This window comes from Schistocerca nitens, chromosome 5 (genome assembly GCF_023898315.1).
Source record: "Schistocerca nitens isolate TAMUIC-IGC-003100 chromosome 5, iqSchNite1.1, whole genome shotgun sequence".
NCBI classification, from domain to species: Eukaryota; Metazoa; Arthropoda; class Insecta; order Orthoptera; family Acrididae; genus Schistocerca; species Schistocerca nitens.
Window position 1 is genome coordinate 507,101,689 of NC_064618.1, and position 21,487 is coordinate 507,123,175.

The following is a 21,487-nucleotide window of genomic DNA, read 5'->3' on the forward strand; positions in this document are numbered from 1 at the left end:
CTGAATAAGCAAATTTCGAAAAATGCTGCACAGAGTGCTATGCTCTTTAAACTTGTCAGCTGACTTAATGTTTGCCGGCCGCTGTGGCCGAGCGGTTCTAGGCGCTTCAGCCTGGAACCGCGCGACCGCTACGGTCGCAGGTTCGAATCCTGCCTCTGACATGGATATGTGTGATGTCCTTACGTTAGTTAGGTTTAAGTAGTTCTAAGTTCTAGAGGACTGATGACCTCCAATGTTAAGCCCCATAGTTCTCAGAGCCATTTGAACCATTTTTGAACTGAATGTTTCGCTGTTTGAATCAGTTCGTTATCCACATTTGGGGTTGTATATGCTTACTTTTTGTTACAGATTCTTGTTTTGTGTAAGAGAGGTTCTCGGTGCTGACATTTGTCTAATTGTTGGGGGAAATCTCCGTAGAAAACGACTGATGATTGGAATTTAATGCCCTGTCAAGATCATTAGAAATATATCACTAACTCAACTGGGCAGAAACGCGATGGAAAATCGGCCTCTTAGAAGGACGTCCGCAGCTCGTGGTCGTGCGGTAGCGTTCTCACTTCCCGCGCCCGGGTTCCCGGGTTCGATTCCCGGCGGGGTCAGGGATTTTCTCTGCCTCGTGATGACTGGGTGTTGTGTGATGTCCTTAGGTTAGTTAGGTTTAAGTAGTTCTAAGTTCTAGGGGACTGATGACCATAGATGTTAAGTCCCATAGTGCTCAGAGCCATTTGAACCATTTTCTTAGAAGGAAAAACTCTGAGATCATCGCCGAGTTTGGAGTATTAAATACCGCAGTATGACACGGATGGTCGGTTTCCTGTCACCGGCTTTTTTATTCTGCTTATGGATCTGAGATGTCTTTCCTTATCCCCATTCTTTATCGATTTTCTTTTGAATGGCAATCGGCAATGCATCCAAAGAGTCAGTTCACTAATTAAATGGATCGTTTTGACAGTTTCGTAAGCATACATTACGGCGAGTTGACAAAAGTCAGGGAATACCTCGTAATATCGTGTCGGACCTCCTTTTGCCCGGCATAGGCAACAACTCGTGTGACACGAACTCAACAAGTCGCTGGAACTTCACCGCAGGAATATTGAGCCATACTGCCTCTGTAGCCGTCCATAATTGTGAGTGCCTTTCGATTACGTCCCATAAACGTTCGATGGGATTAATGTCGGGCGATCTGGGTGGCCACACCATTCGCTCGCGTTGTCCAGAATGTTCTTCAAACGAATCGCGCACAATTGTGGCCCTGTGACACGGCACATTGCCATCTATAAAAATTTCATCGTTGTTTGGGAACATGAAGTCCACGAATGGCTGCAAATGCTCTCTAAGTAAGCGAACATAACCATTTTCAGTCAATGATCGGTTCAGGTTGACCAGAGGACACCGTCCATTCCATGTAAACACAGCCCACACCATTGTGGAGATATCACCAGCTCGCACAGTGCCTTGTGACGTCTGGACCACACTCGAACCCTACCATCAGCTCTTAACAACTGAAACTGAGACTCATCTGAGCAGCCCACTGTATTCCAGTTGTCTAGGGTCCAACCGCAATGGTCACGATATCAGGAGAGGCGCTGCAGGCGAAGTCGTGCTGTTAGCAAAGGCTCTCGTGTCGGTCGTCTGCTGCCATAGCCCATTAACGCCAAATTTCGCCGCACCGTCCTAGTGGAAACATTCATGGTACGTTCCACATTGATCTGTGCGGTTATTTCGCGTAGTGGTGCTTGTATGTTAGCACTGACAACTCTACGTAAACGCCGCTGTTGTCGGTCGTTAAGTGAAGGTCGTCGGCCACTGCATTCTCCGTGGCGAGAGGCAATGCCTGAAATTTTATATTTTCGGTATACTCTTGATACTATGGATCTCGGAATACTGAATTTCCTAACGATTTCCGAAATGGAATGTCCCATGCGTCTAGCTCCAATTACCATTCCGCGTTCAAACTCTGTTAATTTCCCTCGTGCGGAAATAATCGCGTCAGGAACCTTTTCAAACGAATCAACTGAGTACAAATGACGGATCCGCCAACGCACTACCTTTTATATGCCATCTGTATATGTGCATATCGCTATTCCATGACTTTTGTCACCTCAACAATGTACCATACGACACAAGGACATTGCGTAAAAATAAATTTAAAATCGCGGTAGAGGCATGATTGAAAGAAACTGCGTTCTGTAACACAAATAAGTTCATATATAGTGTGAAAATTAACTATCTTTTATTATGTACATGACTGAACAAGCCAAATTTCAATTTGTCGTATTCAACCTAATTTGTAGTCTATGAAATCGTGTAGCAAAACTAATTATGTCACGAATACAAATAAGCAGTTCTGTCTAACAGTACTTACACATGTTAACCATTTGTATAATTATCTATGTACTGACGATGCCTTATACAACACCACAGTTGTTTGATGACGGATAAATCAGTTTTGATACCTTCATCACTCCAATGTATTTTTCTTTGCCCAGAATGGATCACTCGCTGTAGCTTTGCGAACTCTGTTTTGAAACTTCCAGACAGATAAGAACTGTTTGCCGGACAGCGGTTGAAACCCAGTACCCAGACTTTCGTGGGCAATGGTCTTACTGGCTAAGTTGTCAAGCCATGAATACCTACCGCACTCGCAAGAGAAAAGCAGTAGCAGAACCTTAGAACTTTGTAATGCTGGCAGCTACGGCCGTTAAACTTCATACTCCACGAAAGTAAAATGAACAGCAAGACAGCTATAATTGATGGTTACCTTCCGCATTCAAAAAGCCCGCCGGGTTGACCTTATGTCGCGGTCGTACCGTCGCTTACTAGGACCTCCCTTCGTGTATCATCTTTCCTTGTTGGTAGACACACGACCGCCTTCCGTGCTGTACCCTTGCAACCAACACAGGATGTGTAGAGAGTCTCCTTTTATTTTACTTCGTTATCTTAGTCCCTTACTATCTTACTATCTTAAATTTCTGTCAAGGTTAGATGTCCTTGCACTTGATACAGTCTGCCCGATTTAAAAAATTTTATTGTGCCAATAACTGTCAGTACGTAGGGGTTTTAATTTACTGTTCTCCATTTCATGGGTTCCACACGAATACGCTTATCGGCTTATTGCTCAATTAGCCTTACAGTCTTGACATTTATTCATTTACTCATAATGGTTTGAGGGTGAGTGAGGGGGGAAGGGTGTGAGAAACCGTTGGCGGGGGATGTTGGTTATTTAGCTCGCTGGACCCCCAATTTTGATCTTTACTTATTAATCTCTTTCGTTTCCACTCATTGTGCTGGTATATATTTCTTCCTTCGTAGTGCGCCACCGCACTAATAGACCTGATGTCCTATTCTGTTTATTTTGACTACTTCCCCTCTTCAGGGATTTGATTTTTGACTACGAACGTTGGTGCATCTCGGTGCGTTGCCAGTTAATGAGCATTTCGCTCTCATTTAAATATATGGCCGAAAGTGTCAGCCTACAGGAATTGTGAAACGAACCCTGTTGTCCAGGACCGCATGCCACAATGGGCGCAGATTCACCACGAGATGGGGAAACTCACAGGCGTCTATTGTCTGTTGAGGCCTATGCGCTGTAGAGTGCGAGTGAGACAGACGAGAACCTACGTCATAGGGAAACCCAGTAGAAGGCTTTTGTGGCCAAGGAGACGTAGCAGTGCTAAATACGGCGGACCTAAGGTCGGTCTAAAGGGAAACATTTATGTTGTTGTTGTTGTTGTGGTCTTCAGTCCTGAGACTGGTTTGATGCAGCTCTCCATGCTACCCTATCCTGTGCAAGTAGTGCAGGGAATCAAGCCACACTAAGTTTAATCTACCATCCTTCATAAATTTTCATGGTAATCTCAATAAAAATTGAATATTGATCAATCTATAATAGTGTAGGACTTACTATTAAAGTGAAATTCACAAGTTTTGTAACAAAGACTCGAATGCTAAGATCTGAACGCTTTAGTCGATCTTAACGATCGACATTTCATATAGCAGCGCATCATTAAAATGACAAATGTTGTAAATATCAATTCCGTAACTTCATTTGTTTAAAAGATATAGTAAATTTAAATTATCAGTATTTTCAGTTAAGCATAAAATCATCATTTCCCCCACACAAACCACAATGAACTATGACTGCATGACATGAGTGCTTACATGGCAGACGCTCTATCCATTTTTTTTTAATCTTTTTTTTTTGTTCGCTTTCGTTCGTTGCATCTGCTCGGGGCGGACGTCGTAAGACACCCGTTTAAGTTCATCTTTGATCGGTTAACTCATTTTGTTTTTTTACAGAGGGCAGCTAACCGTCTGACCGAACAAGCCGAGCTACCGTGCCGGCGCCCATCTGAGCCACCAGGGCACAGAAGATAGTGCGACTGCAGGGATTATGTCGCGCACGCCTCCCGCGAGACCCACATTCTCACCGTGTATGTCTACACACTACATTCGTACACCATATCCATATAAGACTTAGAAGATGCGTTGTGTGGTATAGCGAGGCTTAGTGTCTGAGCGGTGAGCACCCACGCGCCTGGTATGAACTCTTAACTTTTCGCATAGTTAACGAGGTGGAGTATCGACATTGTGAATGATCGACCTGTGTCAAATGTATATGCGGTCGAGTGTAATAGTAATTCTAAATACGAACACTTTCGCTTTTTGTTTGCTTTCTGGATAAAGTATTTTAAACATAGCTGCACAACAGCAACGGTTCCACGTAATAAAATTATAAACAGCCGACCAGTTGCAATGGGTAAAGAAATCTTTACCTAGGTTTCAACAAATTTAAATTTGTTGAAACCTAGGTAAAGATTTCTTTACCCATTGCAACTGGTCGGCTGTTTATAATTTTATTTCTGGATAAACATTATTCTAACGAATTCGCAACTGTGTGGCCCACATCATTTATAGGTCGTTAATTTAGCTTCCCGATATTATTATCACTGTTTTTATAAGTTATGTTAACTTCATATTTCGTAAACTTGCCACCAGCCAGACAATTTAACCAAAGTGTCTAATTTAGGGCGTGTAATGCGACACCTGCGGTTCAACCCCTAGACGAGTTTCAGTCAAGACATTTCGACGAAGAGGAACCGCATGTGAGCCCGAACACCTTTGGGATGTTGGATGTTAGCTCGCACCGCTAATGTGACACTGGTGTAAGGCCGTTTTAATTTGATTTTTTCTTCCAGTTTAAATACCTTACAAAGGATCTATAAAAATGTTAAAAAATTATCTTAAAAATTCTCGAATAAAATCAAAATTAAAAAAAAACTTTTAAAAGAATCTTATAATATTATGGTAGTATCTATTAAATTGAATCCTTTCCTTTTTATGTAGTTCACGTAAGGATGTTGTTTTAATGCAACGAAATAGGTCATGGCAATAGAGAAATCACCAATTATAGCTATCTTACGGTTTCTTTTACTTCCATGCATTACAGAGAAGTTTCTTTTTGACTACAGGAGCCAACTTGAGTGTTTTAGCTTTTTACTTGTTGTGTCTTAACGTATTTTCTTTTAAAAAAGTAATATTTTTTGTTACACAACAATCTCAATGTAGGAAGTGCTAACTTCGGTAGGTGTTTCGTTTTCTTCGTACCATAGCTATTTTATGTGCTCCGTGATTATCTCCTTCCCGTCGAGACGAAAATTAGGGAACTATAGGTGCTGTGGCATAACCTGTTGGATAGCCCTATTAATGTTTTCGTTTCAAAATGTCGACTGCAAAAAGACAGTAGGATTTTCAGGGCGAATGGAGAATATGGAGAATTAAAGTTTGTCAGTTGACTGTCACAGTCACGACTCTCAGGACTGATTTTTCTTCCGCATATTCTAAACTGCAGACAATCTGCAAAGCTGTTTTGCGGCTGGTCCCGGCGGAGGTTCGAGTCCTCCCTCGGGCATGAGTGTGTGTGTTTGTACGGAGGATAATTTAGGTTAAGATGTGTGTAAGCTTAGGGACTGAAGACCTTAGCAGTTAAGTCCCATAAGATTTCACACACATATGAACATTTTCTGCAAAGCTGTTTCTATACAGAAAAATCGATCTCTGAAGGTACCATTACCGTTGACGAACTCACATTAGCGGTCAGTTACGTTGGAGAGACTATTTAAAGATGTCTTTGCATAGAAAACCCTGACTGCGTTTGGCAAGCACGCCATATTGGCGAGGGGCATGTTAGTACTGTTTGTGGTTACGACTTTCGAGCGAGTCTTTCATTCAGCTTTATCTACATACATACTCCACAAGCCACCGTACGATCCGTGGCGGAGGACACCCTGTATCACTACTTGTTGTTTCCTTTCCTGTTCCGCTCGCTAATACAGAAAGGGAAAAACGACTGTCTGTATGTCTACGTATGAGCCGTAATTTCTCTTATTTTCCCGGTCCTTATGGGAAATGCATTTTGGCGCCATTAGAATCGTTCTACAGTCAACTTCAAATGGTGATTCTCTAAATTTTCTCAATAATAAAGAACGTCACCTTTCCTTTAGCGATTTGCGTTTGTGTTCCTGAATCTTCTCCGAATACTTGCGTGTTGTTTGAACCTGCCGGTAACAAATCTAGCAGCCCGCTTCTGAATTGCTTCGATTGCTTCCTTTAATACGAAATGGAAATTTGTGGTAAGGTCTTATGGGATCAAACTGCTGTCATCGGTCCCTAAGCTTACATACTACTTAATCTAACTTAAACTAACTTACGCTAAGGACGACACACACACCCATGCCCGAGGGAAGACTCGAACCTCCGAGAGGGGAAGCCGCGCGGAAAGTGACAAGACGCCCAAGACCGCGCGGCTGCCCCGCGCGGCCTTTAATCCGAACTGATATGAATCCCAAACACTCGAGCAGTACTCTAGAACAGATCGCATTAGCGTCCTATATGCGGCCTCCTTTACAGATGAGTCACACTTTCCCAGAATTTTCCCAGTAAACCGAATGTCGATCATTCGCTTTCCCTAGCACAATTCTCACACACCTGTTCCATTTCATATCGTTTTGCACCATTACGCCCAGATATTTAATCGAAGTGACTGTGTCAAGTAGGACGCTACTAATGCTGTTACTGAACACTACATATTTGTTTTTCCTACTCGTCCGCATTAATTTGGATTTTTGTACATTTAGAACTAGCTGCCATTCATCACAACAACTAAAAATTTTGTTAGTCGTCTTGCACCGTCTTATACTCATTCAACTTCGGCACCTTACCGTATGCCTTAGTATCATCAGCACCGGCCGGTGTGACCCAGCGGTTCTAGCTGCTTCAGTCCGGAACCGCGCTACTGCTACGGTCGCAGGTTCGAATCCTGCCTCGGGCATGGATGTGTGTGATGTCCTTAGGTTAGTTAGGTTTAAGTAGTTCTAAGTCTAGGGGACTAATGATTTCAGATGTTAAGTCCCATAGTGCTTACAGCCATTTTGAAGTATCATCAGCAAACAACCGCAGATTGTTGCCCGCCCTGTCTGCCAGATCATTTATGTATACAGAAAATAACAGTGGTCCTATCACACTTCCCTGGGGAACTCCGGGCACTCTCGACATTACCTTCGTCTCTGATGAACATTCGCCGTCGAAGACAGAATGTTAGGTTCTGTTGCTATAGTCTTCGAGCCACTCACACGTTGGGGAACCTATTCCGTATGCTCGTATCTCTGTAAACAGTCTGTAGTGGAGTTGTATCAATGCTTCTCGGATGTCATTAAACTACACAGTAAACTAGACAGCGTCACGTGTTATCTTTTACGGTGATTTCATTTCTCCTGTTTAGTAGGACTTCTTGACAGTTTGCTCATGGCGGCTCTGACGTCTTGCGTCACGGCTTGGTTTCGGGGAGTAGTTGTAATGTCTCTTGCAGCGGTCTCTCCGCGATATTTTCAGAAATTTTATAAATTATATAACTCAGTACATATCTCGAAATATCTCTTCTTATCTTACCGATTCCTGAACTTTAATATACGATGATTATCAATGCAAAGTAGTTTCAAGCCCTATTATTCCTCGGAGAGTCCATTTACTCCATAGAATAGCTTCTCTGCTATCTATGTTTTTTCTTATGAAAAAGAATGAAAGAGATCTTGCCGATTAGCCGTGAAAGGAGGAGGATGTATATGTATGTATTGTTGAGCTAGTCGCCATCTTGATGAGATTCTGTATGAGAAGGAATTTAATACATGAACTAAACTTAAGTAAGTGTGTTCGCGTATTATTTAACTGATTATTATTGACTGTGTCTGCTTACTACGCTGTGTTGCACGGGATCAGTGGGGAACGTCTGATTTACACTGGACGAACCTGCCGTTTTGTATGCTCAAGATATCCAGTTACTTCAAATAAATAGGCTAACACGGTCTTACCAGCAGATCTCCGGTCTTCCCTATGTGATCACCGAAAGTTAATAATTATTACGAAAATTGTCAGTCGATCTCCTGAAAACATTTGTAATAATTATTAACTTTCGGTGATCACATGGGGAAGACCGGAGATCTGCTGGTAAGACCGTGTTAGCCTATTTATTTGAAGTAACTGGATATCTTGAGCATACAAAACGGCAGGTTCGTCCAGTGTAAATCAGACGTTCCCCACTGATCCCGTGCAACACAGCGTAGTAAGCAGACACTGTCAATAATAATCAGTTAAATAATACGCGAACACACTTACTTTAGTTTAGTTCATGTATTAAATTCCTTCTCATACAGAATCTCATCAAGATGGCGACTAGGTCAACAATACATACATATACATCCTTCTTCTTTCACGGCTAATCGGCAAGATCTCTTTCATTCTTTTTCATAAGAGGAAATATAGATAGCAGAGAAGCTATTCCATGGAGTAAAGGGACTCTCCGAGGAATAATAGGGCTTGAAACTACTTTGCATTGATAACCATCGTATATTAAAGTTTAGGAATCGGTAAGATAAGAAGAGATATTTCGAGATATGTACTGAGTTATATAATTTATAAAATTTCTGAAAATATCGCGGGGAGACTGCTGCAAGAGACATTACATCGTCTCTCCAATTTAGTATAGAGCTCGCAGGTAGCGCTATATGAGATGGAAAATGGAAATGAGCGTAAGGCATCGTTGGCCGGGAGGCCCCATCCCGGGAAGTTCGGCCGCCAAGTGCAAGTCTTGTTTCAGTCAACGCCAGATATGAGGATGAAATGATGAGGAGGACAACACAACACTCAGTTCCCGAGTGGAGAAAATCTCCAACCCGGCCGGGAATCGAACCAGCGTCCGCTTGCATGGGAGGCGAGTACGTTACCACCCAGCTAAGCAGGCGCACTAAATCAGATGAAACTCTTTGACCAGCTGTAAGGCCAGCCAATCAGGGACGAGACCGCCGCAGCTGGGAACTTGCGGTTTAGACGATCAAAGCGAAGGCTAGTCTTGCTTGCGGTTGGCGTGTTTCGGAGTGCAGAGGCGCTACTTTGATGGAGTGATGTGTTAAGTAGAATTGAAGTCATGTTTTGTTGATCTTGTGTTACAGGTATTTACCGAGTTCCGCCGTGCATTGCGCGGCTTCGTGTACTTGTATCTGCAGCATTTCCAAGTATTTAGCGTGCCTTTACCTGTATTCAAACCTAATGTTTATTAAATTCTTCGTTTGTGTGGCCATATTGTCCGTAGTTGCTTTACAATGGTCGAGAGAATTTTTCTGGCGTTGCAACTACAAAAAAAGCGTGCTTTTTCCACCAGACGCGTTTCGCCTTATTGAATTGAAGTATCATCAGTGGTCTGTAATCAAGTTATCTACGTTTTGATTTTCTGTAATATCAAAGTAAAAAGGAGAAGTAAAAACCAGCATATTGTTAACGAACTTCTTTTCGATCTAAAAGCAAATCAAAACGTAAATAACTTAATTACAGAACACTGATGCTGCGATACCTAAAATGCAGCAAAAGGCGTCAGGTGAAAAAACACGCATGTACACTCCTGGAAATTGAAATAAGAACACCGTGAATTCATTGTCCCAGGAAGGGGAAACTTTATTGACACATTCCTGGGGTCAGATACATCACATGATCACACTGACAGAACCACAGGCACATAGACACAGGCAACAGAGCATGCACAATGTCGGCACTAGTACAGTGTATATCCACCTTTCGCAGCAATGCAGGCTGCTATTCTCTCATGGAGACGATCGTAGAGATGCTGGATGTAGTCCTGTGGAACGGCTTGCCATGCCATTTCCACCTGGCGCCTCAGTTGGACCAGCGTTCGTGCTGGACGTGCAGACCGCGTGAGACGACGCTTCATCCAGTCCCAAACATGCTCAATGGGGGACAGATCCGGAGATCTTGCTGGCCAGGGTAGTTGACTTACACCTTCTAGAGCACGTTGGGTGGCACGGGATACATGCGGACGTGCATTGTCCTGTTGGAACAGCAAGTTCCCTTGCCGGTCTAGGAATGGTAGAACGATGGGTTCGATGACGGTTTGGATGTACCGTGCACTATTCAGTGTCCCCTCGACGATCACCAGTGGTGTACGGCCAGTGTAGGAGATCGCTCCCCACACCATGATGCCGGGTGTTGGCCCAGTGTGCCTCGGTCGTATGCAGTCCTGATTGTGGCGCTCACCTGCACGGCGCCAAACACGCATACGACCATCATTGGCACCAAGGCAGAAGCGACTCTCATCGCTGAAGACGACACGTCTCCATTCGTCCCTCCATTCACGCCTGTCGCGACACCACTGGAGGCGGGCTGCACGATGTTGGGGCGTGAGCGGAAGACGGCCTAACGGTGTGCGGGACCGTAGCCCAGCTTCATGGAGACGGTTTGCAAATGGTCCTCGCCGATACCCCAGGAGCAACAGTGTCCCTAATTTGCTGGGAAGTGGCGGTGCGGTCCCCTACGGCACTGCGTAGGATCCTACGGTCTTGGCGTGCATCCGTGCGTCGCTGCGGTCCGGTTCCAGGTCGACGGGCACGTGCACCTTCCGCCGACCACTGGCGACAACATCGATGTACTGTGGAGACCTCACGCCCCACGTGTTGAGCAATTCGGCGGTACGTCCACCCGGCCTCCCGCATGCCCACTATACGCCCTCGCTCAAAGTCCGTCAACTGCACATACGGTTCACGTCCACGCTGTCGCGGCATGCTACCAGTGTTAAAGACTGCGATGGAGCTCCGTATGCCACGGCAAACTGGCTGACACTGACGGCGGCAGTGCACAAATGCTGCGCAGCTAGCGCCATTCGACGGCCAACACCGCGGTTCCTGGTGTGTCCGCTGTGCCGTGCGTGTGATCATTGCTTGTACAGCCCTCTCGCAGTGTCTGGAGCAAGTATGGTGGGTCTGACACACCGGTGTCAATGTGTTCTTTTTTCCATTTCCAGGAGTGTATTTGTAATTGCAACGACAGAGCGAAAATACCCTCAAACTAATGCTTATTGTTCGGTGAGTTGGTAAGTTCTCCAGGAATGGTACAGAATCGGATATACATCAGTCCATCCGAATACTAGCTTTTCTGAACTCATCCACCCTCGTCTAGTGAACTGGTTTCAACACATCCAATAGAATATGAAATTCTTTTAATTTTTTCGTTTGTGGTGACCTGTTGTACCAGATCTTTCATGCACGAGCGATTGTGTGCTGCATTGTGCTGTATACTCTCTTCAGACAAAATTTGCGAGGTTTATGCGTGATCCCCTGTTACTGTTCAAAGATTCCAATATTTTTTTACGATAGTGTGTGTACTTTGTAATTTGCGTCGAACTATATAACGTAATGTACAAATATTTTGCATTCAGCAGATGTACCAGTGAGTAGTAGAACAAGGCCGGCGTCGCCCCACCCTCCATTGTTGCCAAATTTATTCAAGATGACGGATCCATAATGGCGGCGATAGATATGCCAACATCACAATGATGTCATAGCGGGAAGTTCAAATTTTGGCGGGAAAATAGGTCACTTGGGCTATCTCCACTAACCCAAGTCCTCCGACCGCCACCTCTTCCTAGGAATTGGGAGGAAAAGGACTCAGCCTGTGCTGGACTGCTGGATAGGATGGATGTAAGTCTTTATTTTGCATGCACTGCTTATGTAATCAATTTGAGGCAGTAGCTCAATCCAGTGCGTTCACCATGGGATCCAGAGCCTTGCTGACCTAGTACATAGTTTTGTCACCAGATGGCGCTGTCGTCCCTCCTGTGATGTAATCCAAGATGGCGGTCTGGAGAAAATAACAGGAAAAGGACTCAGACTGTTCTGGGAAGCTGGACAGAGGAAGGAGTGTACTTTATTTATTTTGGAACAATTTATTTAGTGATGGATTTGACATAGTATATTTATTACACTGGTAGAAAACAGTTGCTCTGATGTGCTTGGGGTCACACTACATAGCCTACAGAGCTGCAAACTACTCGTAATTTACCGAAATAATGCAGTACACGATGTACAGACAAACAAACAACTAACTAGTAAATTATCAAAATAATGCATGCAAAAGTCTCTGCAAACATGCTCGCAATGCTTAAATAGCCGAAAATAATGCACTGCACAATGCACATAAAAAAAGGATTTCGAACTATCATCATCGAACTGTTCCAATGTGTGCACATGCTGATGCTGGTGACACTGCACAGGCACTTTGCAAGGCCAGTAGGACGCAAGCCATCGCCAGAGAGACAAACTCAAGGGTGCGAATCATTACTCTCACGCCACTGCCACCTACTGTGAGCAGGAAAAAGTCACATCTATTTCGGGTATACAGTACAAATTCTTTGAGTGTTCTACTGACATCTCATGTCTATGTAAATAAGAACCAAGTAACCCTCTGGAGGAACATGTGTTTACCATTGCTGGTGCGATGCCTCTCTAACTGCGGTCTAGTATAGACCTGATTGCTGAGCGACACATCCTCGCAGCTGCAGCTAAGAGGTTCTCAAAGTTATACTGATGTCACAGGTCACACTATAGAAATCTGTTCCAATGCTTCCGAGAATAGCACAGGGTGCACTGTTCCTAGCGATTCTAATGGCACATGCGAGCTGTATCTAGCTATGCACGTGTTTACCTGCCCATCTTAACTGATGCATTGCCATAAATGTTCATGTAGTGACTCAGCATTGCAGTCATATCTAAAAGGTTCACAATGGTATACTGACGACACATGGCTATGTAAATAAGAGCCAAATCTACCTCTACGAAATTTTAAAGTGTCACAGAAATAGTTAATGGTCGCTTTTGTAGGAGCTTTCGTGATGTCTCAGCTTGTCGGCATGGAAATTCTTGTCCTAACAGAACCTGTTTACGAAAATAGCCCAGAATAACACTGATTGCATCCCTCCTGATGGTCCTAACGTGGCACAACGTCCATCACGTGTTACCCTTCCTGGAAATCGTTAAGTCCTGCTTTCAAGAAACATCTCCAAAACACAAACGTTCTCGCCGCTATGTAGAAGTTCCTACGTCCCAGCACAAAGGATATCTTGTGAATGAATGGAACATTATGATTGGCTGTTACTGAATTTACCTACCAAGTTACTGATGCTGCCAGTGTGGAAGCACTGTCTGCCTTTATCTTTCTGCAGACTAGACTTTCAGCGGCAAAACTATTTTGTACAGATCGCCGTATTGCACTGACAGTTCAACCATGCAAAAATGGCCTACAGACTGTCAAATATGGAAAGACTATTACTCAATTACACTGCTCTTCCACTGAGGTCGGAAGATTGAATATTAGAGCGTGAAACCGATCTCCAACCCGACAATATATCATCGTGTACCGTGTCGATGTAGTAAACATACAATTCGTATCTTGTGCCATACAAAATGTCCCGTTTTGCATCATTCATATAGCTATCGATCGCCAAACACTCGTACATATATCGTGAAGTCAGACAGCATAAGCATATGCACCATATATACTCCTTGCAGCACTAGATATTTTCCAGCAAGGTCGGGCGGTCATCCACTGCAGCTCATGGTCACAAGTCATCTGGTCACAATGTGTGACCAGAGTGCCCTCAGCAGACTGAAGTCAGTCTCTGAACTGTTGTACAAAGATGGGGTCATTTCCCCTTACCACAAAGGTGTTATTGTTTCTGGCCCAGTCGTGCTTGGTTGCTTACTTTCTACTCCCATCTCCAGACTCTGGGATTACAAGAACATTCGAAATTTCACATGGTTTGCCAGAATATCATACCATTTATGCGATACTTCTCGATATCAAGAAAGCAGCAATAATGCTTGCATAGCAGTAGTATAGCTCACACAGTATAATTCCAAAGATATAGACTGGAAATTATTTCTCTAGAAGCCCAAAACTTCAGTGAGGTGGAGCATGCTGTAAACCATTGAGTAACTAGAACCTTATCCTGTCTGTGAAGAACTTTACGTGAGAACTCGAAAAAAAAAAAAAAATTAGAAGAAACCGATATTTCTACTCACGCATTTCGATGTCGGTGATGTAACAGATTGAAAATCATTCTTATAATTTACAAAGTCAACTAAGGTGTTTTTCATGTCTAAAGAACCAGCAAGTATGCCTTCCACCTGTCTTTCACCTGCTAGATGTACACACCACAATCGATGTCGCCTCAACTAAATACAGGCACGAAATGTGTAGAAGCAGACAACCAGACAATTTACATGGGAGGGAATAATAGTCCAGCACAAACACACGTCCGTATTGAATCTTCGTAAATTTCCACGTGACCACGAAAGCCATCCAGCACATACTAAGTTTTAGTTCGCTATTCGGCCGTCTGTAGGACGACACAGTTAAATCAGGTACATTCCTGGATCCCAACAGGCCTCTCCATTCGGACAGCTCCTACCGTTAGCCGGAAACGTGAATCAGTCCCACCACAGGCCACCAGCGCAGACAGAATCATCCTAGGAAACCGGCCGCATATATATTTTATCACTATACTTACAATTAAATATAACGATCGCAGTTGCAATTTGACGACATTCGACAATTTTGCGAAATACCAGAAATACACCATGCTGATGGCTGTGGCTCTGGAAATAGAAATATCTGTACCATTCTCATGACTTGACATACTCTTCCCTTTGCTATCACGGTATTTCACGTCAAATACATACCTTCCTTACGACTGGACATAGTCATTTCCTTTGCACATGTCAGAACACAAACACATACTTTTCAAGCCTGATGCTCAAGGTGAACCTATCACGCATCCCCTAATACTAACTATAATACTTCGCCAATAACTAATTGCTGACGATACGGAATAATACCGACCGAAAATCAGTCATGGGTGGACATACCTCATAAGTTTTTCTTGTGAGTATACCACTGTGTCTTAGAAAGAGAGGTGTAATCGTCTCACAAACCACCAGAACTTAAAAAGCACGATCGCAACTACTACTGTATATTACTGTCACAAGCAGACTTGGTTCTACAGGTGCATACAAGTATCCACGTTAAAAGCTATACTGCAGGCCGCGGTGGCCGTGCGGTTCTAGGCGCTGCAGTCCGGAACCGCGGGACTGCTACGGTCGCAGGTTCGAATCCTGCCTCGGGCATGGATGTGTGTGATGTCCTTAGGTTAGCTAGGTTTAACTAGTTCTAAGTTCTATGGGACTAATGACCTTAGAAGTTGAGTCCCATAGTGCTCAGAGCCATTTGAACCATTTTTGAACCAAAAGCTATACTAGCTTTATAAATAGAGGTATAGCATTACCTCATAATAAAATTACCGAATTTAGAAAGTGATTCGGTTAAGAAACGTGGTACGTAACAGGTATTCTTCATGCTGCCGATTGAAATTTTTCCAGTATTTGTAATGCATTCTGTCTCAATGTCACGTCAGAGGTACGGTGATATATCGACTGGGTTATAGGCGAAGGCTGATTGAGAAGAATCACAAACCGTCGATGGTGTGCTGACTGAGGTCATAAGAAATGTACACTAACTTTTCAGATCTCTAGTGTTACGCTTTACGGTAGAAATGATGTCTATGATTTGGAATCAAGTCTTTCCATTCAGCCACATACCTCCATTCTATCAGATGGAGAAGTCCTTTAACGGTTACAGCCACAAGTGAATCATATTTATGGCACTCTCATATCTCGAAACGAGAGACCTTTTTCGAACGTATCTGCTACAGTAAGATTTTAGATAGTCCCTATGCCTCTTGCGACTGCTGCCATTTCTGCAGCTTTGCGCATGTGATCGTTCCAATTGAAGTTGGAACTGAACACAAGTCATAGTGACCAGAGTTAGTGCGACAGGACAATGTTTTGACCATTCGGTGGAAAAGGGAACAAGTTGTAGCTCCGAAAACAATGTTCGATGTGTAAGACCAGTGCCAAACGAAGCCTGCTCCTGCAACATAAGGTAGTATAAAACACAGTACGGGTACTGGCAGAAGGACAGGGATTTTCATACTGTATTATGGTGTGTCACCAAACTACATACAGGTACTGCAGTCTGAATTAGATCCCGCATCCCTGGGGGCCCATTCACATCCATCACTGCAACATACTATCATCGTTATTCTGTACCATCAAACAGAGAAAAATTACGAGCTACAAAAGCTTCACTGACTTAATTTGATAGAGAACTCCATAAGATTTTTACTGCATCTCACTCCTCCCATATATCGAAAACAAATAACATCTGCATGCCGGCATCGAGCACATGTGATGTTCCTATTAAATATACAGGTATTGATCCATTGCACAGACCAGTGTAAAGTTGCATCACCTGGACTTTAGGAGGATGACCGTATACCACAGCCGACCACTGTGGCTGAGCGGATCTAGGTGCTTCTGTCCGGAACCACACGGCTGTTACGGTCGCAGGTTCGAAGCCTGCCTCAGGCACGGATGTGTGTGATGTCCTTAGGTTAGTTAGGTTTAAGTAGTTGTAAGTCAAGGGGACCGATGACTTGAGATGTTACATCCCATAGTGCTTAGAGCCATTTTGAACGTATCCCACAAACTATACTATCAGTTGCAAGAGATTTTCCTTGTGACACTGTGTCATTGTTTGGAAACTGTTTTTTCTGCTGTAACATGGTTTGTACACTGCCATAGATTTTGTTTTTTCTGCCACGACTTCGAAGTCTGTGTCAGGTCCTAAACTGACATTAACACATTCTGATCCGGTGCTTCTCACAGAAAACTAGACGTCGCACGTTGTAAGTGATGTTACTGCTGATACCATAACACACCACATACACTGGATGAATTTAAATGAAAGACAGTTACATCATAAGGAAACTGTAATAGTTTGGCGATGGTGTGGAGAATTTCCAAGATGCTGTCCAAAGGTGACTGACGACCTCTACATTTAAACTCATCTGTCACAGTGATGGAATAGCTGATGGCCCTGCATTTCGTTTCGACTGATTCCTCATATTGCAATCATGTACGCGATCACTGTTTCGGTGCTAGCCATCCCCAGAAGGTGTTGCCACCAAAACTGTTTCTCCATCTCAAAGTAGCGATGTCAGTCAACCAGTCAGTGGTAACCAACAGCGTACCAGTGGATGTATGGGATAGAAAAGACATCGTCGATATACTGTAATAATAAGCATCACAGTTGATAGTGCAAATAATTTTAGCAATTTTACAGTAATTTCAACAACGACCAATGATCTGGCAGCATGTTTCCCAATTTCGCTATCATCACTAAGCCGCCCCGCTCTACTTTGCGATTATCGTTGCGCATGTAGATAGATGACTGAGCAGTACATCCATTCATTGTTGATTCTCGAACATATACATCATCAAAGTATAACAGACAGTGCTTTCATAATTCGAGCACCTCGAGCATAGTGCTTAATTTACGATCCATCTATATGCGGATGGGAGTGACTGAGCATTCTCGCTGTGTTAGGACAAAATTGAAGACTGAAAGACCCCCTCGCACTGTCTTTGACCAACCCGCCCTGTAGCACCGTTACCGATTTAATCTGCAGCTGACCAGAAGTAGGCTGCTACATTCCATGTCGCATGAATGAATGGAGCTTGCTGAGTCCTCGCCCATCCAACGGTACAAGATTTCTGCAGATGCGCTCATGTTTAGGAGGTTAGAACTCCTTATCAGTGTATAGTATCGGTTTGAATGTGTTGTGATGTAATAGCAGACAGTTAAGAAGAACAAGAAATGGGTGATTTTCCTGCATATGTCACAGATGCCTCCCAGGGCCCGCAATAGGCCCAAGTTAGCGTTCCAGTGTGGATCCGCCACGTGTTATATCTGGAGCGATGTTGGGGTGCAGATCCACATCCGAGTTAGCATTTGAGTATGGATCTACCATGCACTGTCTATCCAGATCGATGTTCAGAGGTGGCTCCACCACATGTCGCATCTTGGGTAGGGCTCGCAGGTGGACCAACGACGCTTTATTTGCGAAGACGTGTTCTGTGTTCGAAGTTGGGTCCACAAGCAGGAGGATCGGGTCCTGGGAGCCATCCGTGACACAAGCACATACACAGACATGCAGAAAACAGAGCAACTGCACTACAGATGTGGAATCTGTGGGTAGAGGCGACTGAATGCAATAGAGTACAGTGCTATGCTACGCCTCCCGATCAGAAAAATAGTGCATTTGCGCTAGGTGTTGACGGCTGTAGTACATTTACAAGCAATTTTAGGACACGGAACGAGAGGTGATGTCATGATAGCATGGGTAGAAGTTACATAAAAAAATCGATAGAATTGCGAAAAATAACGGAAATTACATATAAATTGAGGGAAAATACACTGAAATGGTCTGGATCCGCGCGACCGCTACGGTCGCAGGTTCGAATTCTGCCTCGGGCATGGATGTATGTGATGTCCTTAGGTTAGTTAGGTTTAAGTAGTTCTAAGTTCTAGGGGACATAACCACAGCAGTTAAGTCCCATAGTGCTCAGAGCCATTTGAACCATTTTGAACACTGAAATGCAGGGAAATTGAGGAAGTATTTGCGCGTCTTCTGGTTGGCGCAGAACAATTCTTGTACATGGGAACAAGAGTGCGACAGCAAGTGGAATCTGATAAAACGTCGATATAGAAGCAAACGGAACCAGGGAAACAGTTACTTTTTTCTGTCGAGTCAGCATTGTACTGAATGTCTATTGAGGTAACAGTGCTACACGCAAGTTGACTACTATATCTGGTGCTTTTCAGGAAAACAGTAACATCTGCTTCTAAACTTACATGCGTCTGCGTTAAAGGACAACAGAGAGTGGATGGGGTGATTGAGATGGAGCTGTATTGAGGTATGATTTAATGTCAGACTGATGATGCATTGGAGTGGCCGAGCGGTTCTAGGCGCTACAGTCTGGAACCGCGCGACCGCTACGGTCGCAGGTTCGAATCCTGCCTCGGGCATGGATGTGTGTGATGTCCTTAGGTTAGTTAGGTTTAAGTAGTTCTAAGTTCTAGGGGACTGATGACCTCAGCAGTTGAGTCCCATAGTGCTCAGAGCCATTTGAACCATTTGATGATGCAGTCTAGAGAGGGAGATGTTGATGCAGGTCGTTTGACCATTTTTCCCGCTGTTCTGTCAGGATGCATCAGTCTCGTGACATATCCTGCATTCGACTTGTATACAACTACATTTTCTGTATGTTGTGACTTAGAGCACTGTCTACTTGCGATTGATAACAGCAAACCTCTCGGTCATCAGAGAACATCCATCTCGTGTGATGAAACGTGACCATCCTGTTCCGACACATTCCTCTAAACGAACGAAGATTTATGCGATGTACTCCATTTCCCTGTCACATCTTGGGTATAAACTCGAGACTTCAGTTTCATAACTAAGATGATTCTAAGTTAGCGATAGGTGTCTGTGAGACACTGCAATGCCCGTGTATACATCTACTTGACAGATGTGCTGTTTACAGAATTAGTGGCGGCATGGCGTGTAATTTCATATGTTGGACGCCGCTGCTATGCATTTATCTGTTTCCTTGTAAGAGTTATTATCTGTTACTAATGATAATTTGATATGGGGCCGATGCAGGCATAGTATAGTTTCTGAACTGTGATCGGATGTGAACAGTGGACACTATACATCTCTGGAAACCTATATTGTGTATGTATCACGCTGAGCTGATGATTTAAGGAAGTAGTTTTTTCATTTTACAGTTTGTAACCATAGTTTATCGTAGAGAAACCTGCAAGGTGATGTCATGTGCTGGAAATATATTTCTCACGGTGGGATATTAACATCGCTGCATTCCAAATTACTGATAGGTCGGAAAATGAAGCGATCTAACATTATAGCCTGTTTTAAGTGCAGAACCGTGTAGCCTTAGGAGTGTATCTGTTTATGATCTCTTACCAATACCCTCGTGGTACTGATCCCAGACACTAGAACAATACTTTAAAAGTGATAGCGTACTTGATTTACGTAAAATGCTTCGAACTTCATCCTTCTGGAGCTCCATCGTGCATAAAAATCACCCATTTCTTGTTCTTCTTAACCGTCTGATATTACATCTGTTACTATACAGCGATAAGGAGTGCTAACCTTCTCGAAGAGCGCATCTGAAGAAATCTTGTGCACTTCGAAGGACAAGGACTCGGCAAGCTCCATTGATTCACGAGACATGGCATGTAACGGTCTACTTCTGGTCAGCTGCAGATTCAGTTGGTAATGATGCTGTAGGTTGGGTTGGTGAAAGACAGTGCGAGGGGGTCTTTCAGTCTCTAATTTTGTCCTAACACTGTGAGAATGCTCAGTGACTCCCATCCGCATAGAGATAGATCGTAAATTAAGCACTATGCTCGAGGTGCTAGAAATATGTAGAGTGCTGTCTGGTATACTTCGATGTTGTATATGTTCGAGAATTAACAATGAATAGATGTACTGCACAGTCATCTATCTACATTCGCAATGATACTCGCAAAGTAGAGAAGGGGCGATTTGACGATGATACCGAAATTGGGAAACATGCTGTCACATCATTGGTCGTTGTTAAAATTACTGTAAAATTGCTAAAATTGTTTGCACTATCAACTGTGATGCTTATTATTACAGACAGTGTTATTTCCATCCCATCCATTCATTGGGACGCTGTTGGTTACCACATTGTTTGAGATGCAGAAAGGGTTTTGGTGGATGGGTAACATCTTCTGGTAATGGATAGCAACGAAACAGAGGTCATGTACAGGGCTTTAATATGAGGAATCAGTCGAAACGGAATGCAGAGCCATCAGCTATTCCATCACTGTGACAGGTGAGTTTAAATGTAGAGGTCGTCAATCACCTTTGGACAGCATCTTGGAAGCGCTCCACACCATCGCTAAATTATTACAGTTTCCTTATGTTGTAACTGTCTTTCATTTAAATTTATCCAGTGTATGTGGTGTGTTATGGTATCAGCAGTAACATCACTTACAACGTGCGACGTCTAGTTTTCTGTGAGAAGCACTGGATCAGAATGTGTTAATGTCAGTTTAGGACCTGACACAGACTTCGAAGTCGTGGCGGAAAAAACATAATATATGGCAGTGTACGAGTGTGTTACAGCAGAAAAAACAATGT